The sequence below is a fragment of the Manis pentadactyla genome, chromosome 8, assembly GCF_030020395.1.
Source record: "Manis pentadactyla isolate mManPen7 chromosome 8, mManPen7.hap1, whole genome shotgun sequence".
Taxonomy (NCBI): Eukaryota; Metazoa; Chordata; class Mammalia; order Pholidota; family Manidae; genus Manis; species Manis pentadactyla.
The window spans coordinates 129,289,856-129,304,081 of NC_080026.1; the positions used below are offsets into that span (position 1 = coordinate 129,289,856).

General features: G+C 47.6%; 1 protein-coding gene and 1 long non-coding RNA gene across 6 annotated transcripts in view; both read left to right on the top strand.

Annotated features, from left to right (window-relative positions):
* GRK5 (G protein-coupled receptor kinase 5) overlaps positions 1 to 14,226 on the top strand; it is a 204,280-nt gene that overhangs the window by 48,618 nt on the left and 141,436 nt on the right. Inside the window, exon 2 of one of the 5 annotated variants that reach the window (XM_057506389.1) lies at positions 7,509 to 7,543. The exons of the other annotated variants lie outside the window; for them this stretch is intronic. The gene's annotated coding sequence lies outside the window, so the exon portion shown is untranslated. The remainder of the gene's footprint in view (positions 1 to 7,508; positions 7,544 to 14,226) is intronic. 5 annotated transcript variants of the gene reach the window in all.
* Positions 9,593 to 13,743, top strand: LOC130684664 (uncharacterized). Its single transcript, XR_008999035.1, has 3 exons — positions 9,593 to 12,067; positions 12,882 to 13,031; positions 13,558 to 13,743. It is a non-coding gene; the product is annotated as an uncharacterized LOC130684664 (long non-coding RNA).

The following is a 14,226-nucleotide window of genomic DNA, read 5'->3' on the forward strand; positions in this document are numbered from 1 at the left end:
ACTTCAGGTTCCCCCATGTCCTTTCATGGCTTGATTGCTCATTTCTCTTTAGCGCTGAATAATCCATTGTCAGGATATACCACAGTTTATTTATTTGTTCACCTAATGAAGGACATCTTGGCTGCTTCCAAGCTTTGGCAGGTCTGAATAAAGCTGCTATAAATATCCGTGTGCCGATTTTTGTTTGGACATAAGTTTTTGCCTTTGAGTAAGTAACAAGGAGTGCAATTGCTTGATCATTTGGTAAGAGTGTGCTTAGTTTTGTAAGAAACTGCTAAACTGTCTTCCAGAGTAGCTGCACCATTTTGCATTCCCACCAGGAATGAATGAGAGCGCCTGTTGCTCTGTATCCTCCTCAGCACTTGGTGTTGTCAGTGCTCCAGATTTTGGCCAATATTATGGGTGAGGAGTGGTATCATACTGTTGTTTTAATTTGCATTTCCCTGATGATTTATGATATGAAGCACCTTTTCATACATTAATTTACCATCTGTATATCTTCTTTGTTGAAGTGTCTGTTAAGGTTGTTGGCACTTTTTCTAGTGGAGTTGTTTATTTTCTTACTGTTAACTTTTAAGAGTTCTTTATATATTTTGGGTAGCAGTCCTTTCTCAGATATTTCTTGTGCAAGTATTTTTCTCCCGGTCTGTGGCTTGTCTTCTCATTCTCTTGATATTAACTTTCATAGAGTAGAAGTGTTTAATTTTAATGAAGTCTAGTTTAGCAATCATTTCTTTCATGGATCATGTCTTTGGTATTGTATCTAAAAAGTCATTACTACTAAATTATGCTTTCTATTTTTATCTTGCATCTACCTACCACTTCAGCATTTTATTTAAAAAAAAAATAAGGGAGAAATGTGGGAGTCACATATAAATCAAGTATAAAAATCAAATGAATAATCATATCTGACTTGATTGTTTATAGTTCATGATGTGTGATCAAAACCGAAAGTTTCTGTGATATGACTGCCCTTTAACTGTTCACCATGTAAGAACCTGTTCACCATGTAAAAAGTCATTACTAAACCTGAAGTCATCTAGACTTTCTCCTGCTCTCTCCTAAAACCTAGGGCTTTTCAATGGCTTCACCATCATCTGTCTCTTGTTGAGATTTTGGGTAGCCTTCCCCTGATTCTATATGTCCTTTTTTTCTTCAGCTACAGTAGTGAGGGCTGGGCATATGTCCTGAGTGAGAGAGCCCTGAGGTGCTTGGTTTGAAGTGGGACTTGGTTAATCATTGATATCCTTTCGGGGACTGGTTCTCACTCAGCCACATGGCTGAGGAGCGGGACCCAGGCACTGCCCACACCCAGATTGTAACATGGGCACAGGAGGCCACTGACACGGGGACACAAACCACACTGATCTTTGAGATGTCCAACCCTGACAGGGCTCGAAGATAGGAGCCAACAAGTGGTAAATATTTCAGAGTGTGGCTGCACATGGAAGGGAGAAGCATGTGTGGAGAGAGTTGCCAGGAGTAACATTCTTTCTGTGGCTTTATTAGGCACTTGTGGCTGTGCTTCCTTCAAAGGCGGCCGGCCCACTGATTCTGCATGTCACCCTGGCATTGTAAATTGTGTCTGGGTCTTCGGAAACCTGGGGCACACAGGGCAGGTCTCTCTCCGTGGCTGTTGTTGGATGGTTCTGGTTCTTCTGGTGACGCTGTTGTGCCTCCTGAAGCTCAGGCTGGGTGTTTCCTCTCCAGACTGTCAGCGCAGCTGGAGGCAAGGGGAGCATGTTTGCCTGCAGGAGGAGGCTGCACTTTCAGGTTTCTCTGTGCCCTTGGCCAACGGGCTCTTGAGCTCTTTAAAAGGGCTGCTTCCCTCCGGGTGGATCTCAAGAACACGCAGAGGAGTCGGCATCCACATCCCGCATGGATTCCAGCTCTTGCTAGGTGGCCTTGGGCAAATCTCCTGGCTTCCGTGGGCTGCAGGTTCCTATTGTTACAAGGAAGTTGCTGTGGAAATGCAAAGATCATTTTAATGTAAAGTTTCTTGGGGAGAGCAGTATTACAAAGCAGTTGAGAACCTGAAATTTGAATTATGGCCAGGCCACATGCCAGGTTCCTCAGGCTCTCAGTTTCCTTGCCTGTAAAATGGGCTAATAATAGTGCCCACCTCTGCTGGGTGAGATGGACCGAGGTACACCGGGAGCATAGGTACTGGCACACTGGTGAGACTCAGTAGGTGGAGGCTCTTCCCCTTGTCGTCTTCATGGGTGTGACCATCACCCAGAGTGGGGAGCAGTGGTCCTGAGGGTCACTGAGAGCGCTCAGAGCCAAGTGACAAGGGCACCCAGTTCACCAGCATCTTCGGTTTCTCTTCTCCAAGCCATGTTTTGAACTGGCTGCGCGAATGTGACCTGTGTCTAACCTGTTGTAAACAGATCAGGGCAACCTAGGAGAGGTTCCTTTACTCCGGGCAGGATTGAATCTGTGACCACTGATCGTGTTACCACTTCCTGGAGACAGCCAGTCCTTTACATTGTGTTTCATTATTTAAACTTCCTTGTGAAGGAGACTTGAGACAGAGGAAGAAAACATATGGTGAACCCTTTACTTCCTGTGATGTGATGACCTTAGAAACTGGGGTCAAGTCTGAGTTCTTCAAGGCGGAATTTTTTTCGGCTGCGGTGGTTTTTTAAGTCACAACATGCTGTGCTTGTTGTCTGCTGCTCTTCTGGCTGATGATCCCAATGAGATGCCAAGAAATTAGATGGGTGCTTTTGGAAGGCATTCAGCAATTACTCATTGGAGTAAAAAATGCACCATTTGCTGGGGGAGAGGCATGAGCGTGTGTAAAAGTGGGTATTCTGCCCTTAGCGCCAGCATCAGACAGGAGAAGAAGGGCTGCAGACGTCCTGCTGGGCAGTGCTAAGGTCGGAGACAGGGACCGAGCTTTCCACAGCAGTCCCATAGTTTCGGAGAATCCCCCTGTTGGGGTTCGAAGAAGGTGTCCTTCTTCCTATTGCCAGATTGACATTTCACACACATTTAGCTTCAGAGATAGGATATGCTGGGCCTATGCTGGGAAGGTGTGTGGCTCAGATCCTATTAGACAGGATGAATTTTTAAAGTGAAATGAGAGGGTATTTTTTGTTTTTCTTGAAATCGCATTTGACATTTCAGCAGCACAGCTAGCAGACTGTGGTAGAGACTCCAGCTGGATGTGAGATGAGTCCCAGACTGTCCAAGCAGGGAGGGACTTTGGGGAGAATGCAGCCCCCCTTTTACTTAGGAGAAAACGAAGATCCAGAGAGGGTGAGCAGAGGGCCTAACAGCTCACAGCTAGTTAGGGCCAAACTGAGATCTGAGCCCAAGTCTTTTTTTTCTCTTATTTATGTATTTATGAATTGAAGTATAGATGACACACAATATTATAGTACTCGCAGGTGTACAACATAGGGATTTGACATTGGTGTACATTACGAGGTGCTCACCACAGTAAGTATAGTTACCATACAAAGTTATCACAATATTATTGACCATACTTTCCCTGCTGTACTTTTCATCCGTGTGGCTTATTTATTTTATAACTGGAAGTTGTACTTAATCCCCTTTGCCTATTTTACCCATCTCCTCACCCCACTTCTCTCTGGCAACCACCAGTTTTGTTCTCTGTACATACGAGCCTGTTTCTGTTTTTGAATCCGAGTCTTAACTTCTAATCTCGGCTCTTCCGTGAACAGCCCACAGCTTGTTGCAGTTCACAAGATTTAAACAATGGTCAATTTTTATTATACTATTCATCACTTCTATACCAATTTATTGGCAAATGAAGTTTATAGTATGATGTGTGTTTTGTTTTGTTTTTTATTACTGACTAGGTTACCAGTTTATTATAAAAGGGTATAACTCAGGAAGAGCCAAATGGAAGAGATGCGTAGGGCAATGTATGGGGAAAGGGTGGGGAGCTTCCATGCTCTCTACGCACACCATTCCCCCAAATCTCCACATATTCACCAACCTAGAAGCTCCCTTTTTAAAAAAGTGACATAATCATATTACAGAAAATTTTCTACAGAGAGCAACGACCACCAACCATTAGTGTTCTGGCAAGTTTCTTTCCTGTCTTCCTTTGTGCCTCAGCATGTAAGTGAGAAGAGAAAGAAAAAGAAAGACCCACAAAGTAAATATACAAGCAGATATAATTGGAAGAATGTCAGGCCTAACATTTAGCCTGACCTTGAAGTTTATTAGAAATCGAGCTGGAGTCCCCTGATGGTCATATTTCCACCCCTTGTCCTTGTGACTCGGGAAAATTTATCATTACTTGGCCAGACCTCTGGATCACATGACAGGTTTTAGTCTCATCTGGTAAAAAAATCTTTAACCTAAATGTTCTCAAGTGAAGAATTAGGTGGTGATGGGTCCCGAAGGTGGCTTGGAATCCTCTTGCTGGACATGGTCCATGGGTCACTGACACCTGGATCAGTTCAGCCAGACCCACAAGAGAGCTCTCAGGCCATGACAACACGGCGTAGACACTGAGCAACTGGCTGCCTTTGTGAACTGTTCACTTCCCAATAGTTCTCCAAACTAGTTCTGGAGGACTTGAAGGGGTTCCAGATGTCAAAACAAAAATAATGACATCTGCACACTTTCCCAGGAGGGATAATTGATGATGTCGAGACATAATTCCTGTGTGTACTCTGTAAACCAGTGGAGGTGGCAGTGGAGGCAGATGCCATGGGTCCCCGCAGACGGTCATCCCCACTCTGCTCCGGGCTCTCGGGGAAGGCCTGCACCCGCACCCCTTTCCTCTCCTCTGAACACCCACCACAGCTGGCTTCCACACTCCAAGCTGGCACTCAGGAATCTGCACTCTTTCAAAGCCACTTTAATGTGGTATAACTGACAGACAGTGAACTGTATGTATTTATAGTATATGATTTGAGAAGTTTGGGACATAGCCTTATACCTTGGAAGCTGCCACCACAAACAAGTAGTGAACATCTCCGTCACCCCTGAAAGTTTTCAGATGCTCCATTATACTCTCTCCCCACCCAACCCTCCCTTCCCTACTTCTGACACCAAGTAACCACTCATCTTACTTTTTGTTACTATGGATGAGTTGACATTTTCTAGAGATTTCTATAAATGGATTCATACAGTAAGTACTTTTTTTTTTTTTTGGTCTGGCTTCTTTCACTCAGGATAAATATTTTAAGATTCATACATATTGTTGTATGTAGCAATAGTTCATTCTTTTTCATTGCTGAGTAGTATTCCACTGTGCAGATAGATATACCACAGTTAGTTTATCCACTTACCTCTTTGGACATTTGGGTTGTTTCCAGTTTTTTTGCTATTATAAATAAACCTTCTGGGAACATTGTGTATAAGTCTTTTTATGGACATATATTTCCTTTTCTCTTGGGTAAATACCTAGGATGGCATGACTGAATATGGTAGATACAGATTTAACTTTTCCAAAATTGCAAACTGTTTTCTGAAGTGTTTATTCCACTACACAAGGAGTCTATGTTTTAAATAAGCTTCCCCAGTGATTCTCCTGTAGCTTTTTGTTCCTTAGCTCATCTAATGGCCCTGTGGTTGGCCCTGAGTGACAGGTCTTGTGAGCCAGTCTCACCCATCAGTTCTCTCAGAGCCCGCTGGGCTGTGGCACCTCTCTGCAGGCCGCCCCTGTACATGGGGGTGCTGGAGAAGCATTGGGGGCAACTCAGCCTCTTCTAGTCCATATGTGCTTTTGACCCATCCGGTCACGACAGATGCATTGACTTTCTATAGGGTTGACAAGCTGTGTGGCAAGGGACTGACTTATCTAATGCCATAGAGCCTCACAGAGGCCCTAAAGAGATGGACAACTTCTGTGACCTCCTTATGGGTGCTTGGATGCCTTCGAGGTCATTTCTTGACTGACCGCTGTATTGACATGAGTCCACTGAAGGGATGACCTGGAATCTGGTGTTCCTGAAGAGGTGGATTAACACTCCTCTTCTCTCTTCCTCCTCCCAGTGCTTCCACCCCTCACGCAGCATTTGTTGGCCACCTTAGGTGGTGAGCCCTGGGCTAGCTGCTCATCCTAGACACATGAACAGGGTAGTCCCTGGTGGAGTTCAGCATCCTAGGGAAGAAAGGACAAGAGGGACAGATTTTCTGGTGAAAGCAGGCCCCAAAGGGAACAGGTTTGGTGCTTCTGGTGGGGTTTGCGTGGGATGGTTAAGCCAGACTTGATTCTGGTGTAAGAGCAAAGGCTTCTCGTCCCTGTCTGCACACACCCTTCTCAGCATGCCACTACTCTTGTGGGGCAAGTGGTGGCGGCCTGCGGCCTCCTGGCATTCTGCGGCTATGGCCAGCTCAAGCCCTGCAGGGTCAGGACTGTGGTCCAGGCCACGTGCCAACGCCAACATGCACATCAATTGTGGCTTGATGTATTAGCGAGTCCACTTGCTAGAGAAGCTCGTGCCACCTTCTGGGGGGCAGTGAAGTGGAAGGGAAGCATGTGTAAAAGAGAGCAGCCCTGAGAAAGCCTGCAGTCTCTGTTCTGTTGCTGGAGAAGCTGTTGGTTGGTCTGCACATACCTCATGCTGGTGGTGGTAGAGGGGGGCATGTATCCCATGACCAGGCTCCTGCTGGCTGTTTTGACCCTATGGCCTGGCCTTTTTTTCACTCGGCTCTGTGAAAACCCTACACATCTGGTGCTTCAGTGTTGCCCTGAGGCCAGAATGGGAAAGCCCTGAATCCGAGAATTGGTGTGGGGGGAGCTTTAGCTGTAGACAGTGGGAAGTCCCTGCCCTGTACCCAAGTGTTGGAAGCATTGGAACCTTAAACTTTGGAGGCCTTTTCCATGTCTCTGTGGAACAACTATAGTCAAGGTGAAAAGTGACTTAAAAATATTGGTGCAGAGATAAATTATGTTTGGAAATGAATTACCCCAAGCATGCTTTGTCTCTGAGTATTTGCAGGCACTGATAACAGTTGGTGCTAGAAGACACACAAAGTTAATTTTCTCAGCCAGTGGACTGGCACACCTGTTGTCCCCAGCTCACAAATGGGGTTTTTCTTGTTGGTACTACCTGCAAGAGTGTGAATGGCAGCTTTCTCTGTCCTGCCATGCTGGTGCCCACCCATCCATCTGGAAGTGGTTTTAACCACTCTGGTCTGCTGTCTTCTGCTTTCCAGTTCCCTCTGACTTTGAAGGTTGATACCTGCTTAATTATCTGTTATTTAGGGGTCTCAGAACAGAGTGGAAATAAATGTGCTGTGCTCAGCTCTGCCTGCTTCTCCGGAAGTGCCTCAGGCCTTCCCAGGTGTTGGATGGTGGGCCTCTACCTGATGGTCAGAGTGCCTTACCTGATATGGTGGCACATTTGCAGCCTGGCAATAGGGGTGCTCTCAGAATGGTATTTTTGGTCTTTTTATTGTGTGTGTGTATATGCATAATAAAATATACATAGCCTATAATTTACCATTTTAACCATTTTTAGGGGTGTTGATTACATTCACAACATTGTGCAAATACCACCATTATCCATTTCCAGAACTTTTTCATCATCCTGAAGAGAAACTCTGCCCAGTAAGCAGTAATTTGTCATTCCTTCCTTCCCTTGGCCCCTGGTAACCTCTGTTATACTTTCTGCCTTTATGAATTTGCCCATTTAGGTAGTTCACATAAGGGAACTCTTACAATATTTGTTCTTTTGTGTCTGGCTTATTTTACTGAGCATAATCTTTTCCAGGTTCATCCATGTTGTAGCATGTATCAGTGTTCCATTCCTTTTTATGGCTGAATAATATTCCATTGTGTGGATAGACATCATTTTGTTTACCCATTCATCCATCAGTGGATTCTTGGATTATTTCCACCTTTTGGTTCCTATGAATAATGCTGCTGCTATGAACATGGATATACAAGTATCAGTTTTGAGTCTCTGTTTTTAATTTTTTGAGTATATACACTTAGAAGTGGAATTGCTGGCCGAGAGGGAAATTCTGTGTTTAACTTTTTGAGGAACTGCTCAACTGTTTTTAGAGTATAAGGTAATGATTTCCCATCCCCTGCAGGATAAAGTTCCTATGCCTGCCTCTTGCATTCCAGACTACTGTCCCAGCACAAGGATCTGCTCCAGCCAGACGGATTTGCCACCAAACCCTCCTCTGTGCTCGACCTGTCATTCCTCTCACCTGTGACACCCCTTCCCTGTCCTGCCAGACTGCCCCTCCCGCTCCTCCCGAGGCGGTTCTGTGGTCTGACTCAGCAGCCCACAGTCCCAGCTGCCTACCTTGGGCTAGTGACCTCTGTCCTGAGATGGCTCTTCTGCCTCTCTCCTCCTGCTCCTTTGCTCCCAGTAGGGTTCAGGCACACAGAAGGCAATCAGGGGCCATTCACTGTGGGTGCCTGTGTCTGGCTTGCCCTGATGTGTGTATGCCCAGCCTGTGACTGGCAGCACATGTGCAAGCCACTGCTCTGCCATCGGCCTGCCCCACGTGGCATCCTTTTTGCAGGGAGGGATCTGGCTGGCCCCTGGTGTGAGGATGTTGGGATGAGCCTCTGATGCTGGCAGGCTGCCGCAGGTTCCGGGATGGTGAATGGCTGCCTCCCCTCCTGGGCCCCTGCCCATCTGGATGTGTGCCCTCGAGCGCTGCCATCCCTGAACCAGGCGGTCAGGGCATCTAATCCCCTGAGGTGGCCTAGAAGCCAGTGAATGCTGCTACTGTGACTAGTGACCGAGAAGCAAGCAACCACTTACTGAGCTTTGTGGGTGGGTTTGGTGGGCACTGAGCCTTCTCATAGAGGCTGTTTTGTTACACAGAAAACAGCCGGAGTGGCCTGTCACCCTAGCCAGAAGTCTGGTGTCATCTCTGGAGCCCATCCTACTTTCTCGTTAACATTGGTCATTCTCCCTCTGAAATATCTGTCCACGTGTGTAGTTTAGCTAATGACTGTGGATTTTCGTATGTGGCTCCTCCAATTCCAGTTTGCCCCCATTCCCCGCCAGCTGTCTCTTTATTCAGCCCAGTCTTCCTAGAGTTCACATCCAAGCTACACCCTCCAAACTATGTGTCACCAGCAGCTCCTCCCCCTGTGGGTTCCAGGCGCCTAAACTACTATAGCTCACGGAGGGTGCACCGAGGCCTACTGCCCATTGCCACTCCCTGCATCTGGAACATTGTCCCAGCTCCTCACCAGGTCGATTCCCTCTCGCGCTTCAGGCTTCAGCTTAAAGTCACTTCCTGGGAGACACTTCTGATCCCAGTTCTGTCACACACACACCCCAACCCAGGCACCCACTTGTCTTCACAGTCCACACTGACTATCTTATGATAGTCTGTTTTACTCATCTTAAGCCTGTCTTGTCCCACTGTGTCCCCAGGTCCTAGGCCAGGGGCTGGGCAGAACAGGGCCTCGAGAATTGTGTGCCCTGGGTGGGATGGCCTAGGGTGGGAGGGCCAAGGCCTTCTGGGTCCAGGTTTCTCACCTGGGGCATGCAGGGTGGGCCCAGATGTGTGACAGCCTCCTGCTCTCATGTACAGCAGCTGGGCACAGAGCCAGTGGAGTTGAGGCAAATGCCCCAGGAGTTGTCAGTAGGGTCCAGGGTTGGTGAATGCCTAGGCCTGAAGCCAGTGGAGTTGAGGCAAATGCCCCAGGAGTTGTCAGTAGGGTCCAGGGTTGGTGAATGCCTAGGCCTGAAGCACTTGAGTTGCTATCTTTTGAGCAAACAAAATTTTCTAATCTGAAAGGCAAGTTCTTGCAAGAAGGTATGGCTCTGGGAGGCTGGGAGAGGCTGGCGGTTAATTCCGGTTGATGTGGTCTAGTGAGCCGGGATGCTGCCCTGGGTCTAGTCCCTCCTCCAGCTCTGGACAGTCACACATGCCCACTGCAGGCTGGTCCATCTGCAAAGGTGGGTGCATCTCAGAGCCTCTCAAAGGTGGCAGAAGGCAGTACCTACTTCCAATTTTTTGGTTTGTTCTGAGGCTCTCAGTTCACCAAAAAAATTTTTTAATTTCACAAGAAGGTTACAAACATTGTGTTATTTAAAACTACTAACCTTTATTAAGATGGTACTTTTTCAACAAAAATTGCAAGGCAGTTCTAGTCGCAAGATAATGACAAAATTTCTAAGAAATACTGATTAATTCTGTGTTCCAGGCAGGGTGCAGCTATGATGAGACAGATGTTCCCTATCTCTGAGCATAGTCACATTTGGAGACACATAAAATGTTTGCCTTGAGGCTTCTGTGAGAGCGAGGCCTAGTCCCCCTCCCATCCGCAGCCCCTCTTTCCAACCCCTACCCCCAGGCCCTTCAAGTCCCCTCTCCCAGGCTGGGAAATGAGGGCCTAGGAGTGGAGCGTGGGGGAGGGAGCAAGTCACACAGATCCCCTGGGCTCCCGGGCCAAGTGCTGATGAGACTGGGGGCCCGAAGGCAGTTACCCATGGCACGTCCTTGGGGGCGGAGCCAGCTCTGACGCCTGTTCTCTGGGAAGGATGCCTGCTGTGCTGCGGCATGATAGTGCTGATGGCCTCAGGTCATCAAGCACCTGCTGAGCTGGACATCCCCCCTCTCTGCACACAGGACTGTGAAACCCCCTCTCCCCAAACTGTGCTCACGTTTGCATAGGTAGTAGCAGAGCTCAGCTGTAAATCGGGTTCTTCAAGGCCTGAGTTGAGGATGCCTCTGGCAGGAGGTTTTAGTTTTTTCTTTGTGTCCCCAGGGCATAGCATGTCAAAGGGAGATCAGGAAATCTTTGTTGAATGAATAATAGCAGCCAATATTTACTGAGTGTCAGGAACTGTGGTAACCGGGAATCTGTCATTGATGTCATTGACTGGTCCCCCAGCTCTGGGCAGTAGGTACTTTTATTTGCTGTTTGCAGATGGGGAAGCTAGGGCGCAGACAGGGAAAGAAACTTTCCCCATGTCACGTGACTCACAAGTGGAGCTCTGGACGGTGGATTGGAGGCACACTAGACCAGTGCTGTCCAATAGAAAAAATCATGTGAGCCTCCTGTGAAATTTACAATTTCTGGTCATCACGTTAAAAAAAAGTAAAAGAGAAACAGCTGAAATTACTTTGGTGATGTATTTTATTTAATCCAATATATGCAAAATGTTATCATCTTAACATGTAATCAATATGAAAATTATTAGTAAAGTATTTTATATTCTTTTTTTCACGCTAAGTGTTGAGAATCAATTTCAACTAGCCATATTTCAAGTGCTCAGTAGCTACTGTGTCCAGTGGTGTTTGTGTTGGGCTGTGCAACACTGGACCACTCTGCGGTCAGTGAGTGGATATTGGGGGCTGTTGCCTTTCACAGCTGAGGGAAGCGTGAGGAAGTGGTAAAGGGGAATAACAGGTAGAGATGGAATGGCAGGCCTGGGACCATGTGTTGGATCCCTGCAAACACTCTCTGGGTCTCTTCCCAGGTGTGAGTGCTGGGTGAAAGCTGCACCTCGGCAAAGGGTTGTCCCATTAGGGGCTCCCCCGGAAAATCGAGCACCCTGCCCACTCTCTAGGAGGGCCTAGGCAGGGCCGCGGAGCACAGACATCCTGAGCTTCTAGCCCCGAGCTGGCTGCGGGGAAGCCTTGCTAGTCTGAGTGGGGATCTGGCTCTGAGCCGTGTTGCTTTTGGCCAAAGGCAGTTGCAAAACTCCCGGAGCACAGAACAGGTACGATGTGTTCTTCGGAAAAGGTTATGAGGTTTCAGACATAACAGAGGTTCTGAGTATACAAATAGAGGATGTCTCAGGCCCGGTGTCAGGAGTGAAGTCATCAGACCCACACGTCATGGGGTCAGCATGGGCTGACGCAGTTAGGGCACCTGAGGCTTGGAGGCAGCCGTAGCAGGCGAGACTAGGAATTACAGACTGGGGACATGGAGGGGGTGCAGTGATGAACTAGTGTTTTCTCAAATGGGCGCAAATGGAAGGGGTTAAAAGTGTCCCTTAACATGTCCTGGGGTGGTCTTAGGGCACAGTGGGAAGGGGGCAGGATGAGAAGGAAGCCCTCTCAGGGTCCCACAGGCTTGATTCCTGGCTTGGGGACAGAGGTCGGAGAAGGCTGTGGCCAGTCTCTGCCCACAAAGATTTCAGAAACGGTGAGTCGGGGTTGGAACAGTTCAGGCTGGCCAGAGGAAGCGTTCTGTTATGACGACTTGATTTATGTTGCTGGAAACATTTTATACTGAGGACTAGCCACTGGCCAAACATTTGGTCAAAAGATCTGGCACGGAAGATGGATGCTGGACCAAGGAGCCCTGGAGAGTGACTCAATAGTCAGGCCAGTACTGCTTGCGGGGACTGTGGCACAGCTTTTAAAATCTTGCACAGTGATGCAGGAATAGGGGTGGTGGCATGGGAAAAGGAGTGGTAACAGGCAAGATATTTGAGCAGTAAAACCTCTCCAACTGTTTGATAACAGCCACATCCCCCGAGAAGCTGCTGCATGTCGGGGCTGTACCAGGGAGGGGGGCAGTCGGGTATCGGGCCCTGTGGCCAACTTCAAGTCCTCACAGCATGGCTTCCTGGAGACAAGTCCTTGGGCAAGCCTGAGTCTCAGCTTCCCCTTCTGGAAAATAAGGCTAATCACCCCAACTTTTCTTAGAAGTTTAAATTAGATGCCACACGCAGGGAAGCACTCATTAGAACAAAGCACCCTACGAATCCAGGGCGTATTATTTTTATTAACCTCACTTGGGGCATTTTATTTTTATTCACTCTTCAGCTTTAAGTTGCTGTGTTATTGTTTTATCGGGATTTTAAAAACTTTTCATTATGAAAAATTTCAAATTTACTCAGAACAGGGGATTCCCTTTACTTGGGGAAAAAAGTGTTTTTGTATATTTGGTTTTTTTGGACTAACATGCTTGTCACAATCTGTAACTGGATTCTCAGCAATGTCTAATTGTTCAGGGGACAGTGTGGAATCACACCTGGGGCCCGGACAACCCAGTGCACCCCTTCACCTTCCTTAAGCCATGAGATTGCAAGTACAGTTCTCTCACGAGTTCTGGGGCTTCCTCTTGACCTGCTTTTCAACTTGCTACAATTTGAAGAGAAAAGGTTGTTCTGCAGTCTAAATGATTATTTGCACGAGAAACTTGGGAGTGGCTAGCAGGAGTAAGAAGGGAGCTGGGATGTCTCTGGTCTCCATTGCAGTCCACCACCCCTCGAGACACGGTCACTTTGGGTCACTTTGGGGGACGGCCACCCATTCCCTTGCCTGGGTGTGAAGGTTTTGGTGGGAAAGGTAGGGAGGTGGGGAGTCGGGGTGAAGGATGAGTGGGCTTGCTTTTGCCTCCTCTGGTCCAGAGTGCCTGTCTGTAATTCAGGCTTCTTAACTCGCAGTTCATTTTCTCACTTTTAACCTGGGGCTGATGGCAAAACTTGACCAAACCAACTCTGGTTGGTTGTGAGGGTCAGATGTAAGCTCCAAGAGACGTGTCTGTCTAGTTCACTAATCTGTCCCCTGTGCCTGTAACAGCATCTGGTACATAGTAGGTGCTCAGTATGTTGAAGAATAAGAAAGAGAGGGAGGGAGGAAGGTAAACCTGTCTATTAATAATTCATCACAAATCTTTCATTTCAGGACAAGGAAATGTCACTAGGAGACCCCGCAAGAAAAAAGTTCCTGTTCCTCCAGGGCTTGGAATGCCTTCTCCACTTTGCCTTCTTGTAGAAATTGTATTCCTAACTTTGGTTTAGCTCAGATAACATTTCATATTTTAAAATGTTTTAAATTTTATCTGGCAAAATCCATGGCCCCCTCTCTGTACTCCCACATTGTCGTGCACACCTTTGTAAAACCCAGGTAGGAGAACGGTCATTGCTATGCTTTGTCAAATGGTGGGGCAAGCCAGTGACCGGTGTGTGCCCACAAGGTTGGCACTGTCACCTCCCCGTCGTCCTAGTGGATGCTGAGATTCAGAGACGTGAGTGAAGTAACTCTCCCAGGTAGCACAGTGAGTAAATGGTCAGGCTTAGATCCAAACAGCTTTGTCTTATTCCCAAGCTCTGCTCAGCACCCTGTTCCACTTTGTGGCCCCAGGGTGCATCCTAATCTTTTATTTTTGGTTCCCTGGCTCTGGGCTCTGCTGATCCTCCCAGGTAGGAATGGAGCCCCAGTGCCAGTGTCCCCTGCTCCCAAGGTTAGCTCAGAGCCGGGGACACAGAGGATGTGCAGTTATCGAATGGTGCCACACAGCATGTGTTACGGACAGCTGTGTGGGGTCTGTGCCCCTCCCCACCCTGACTGCCT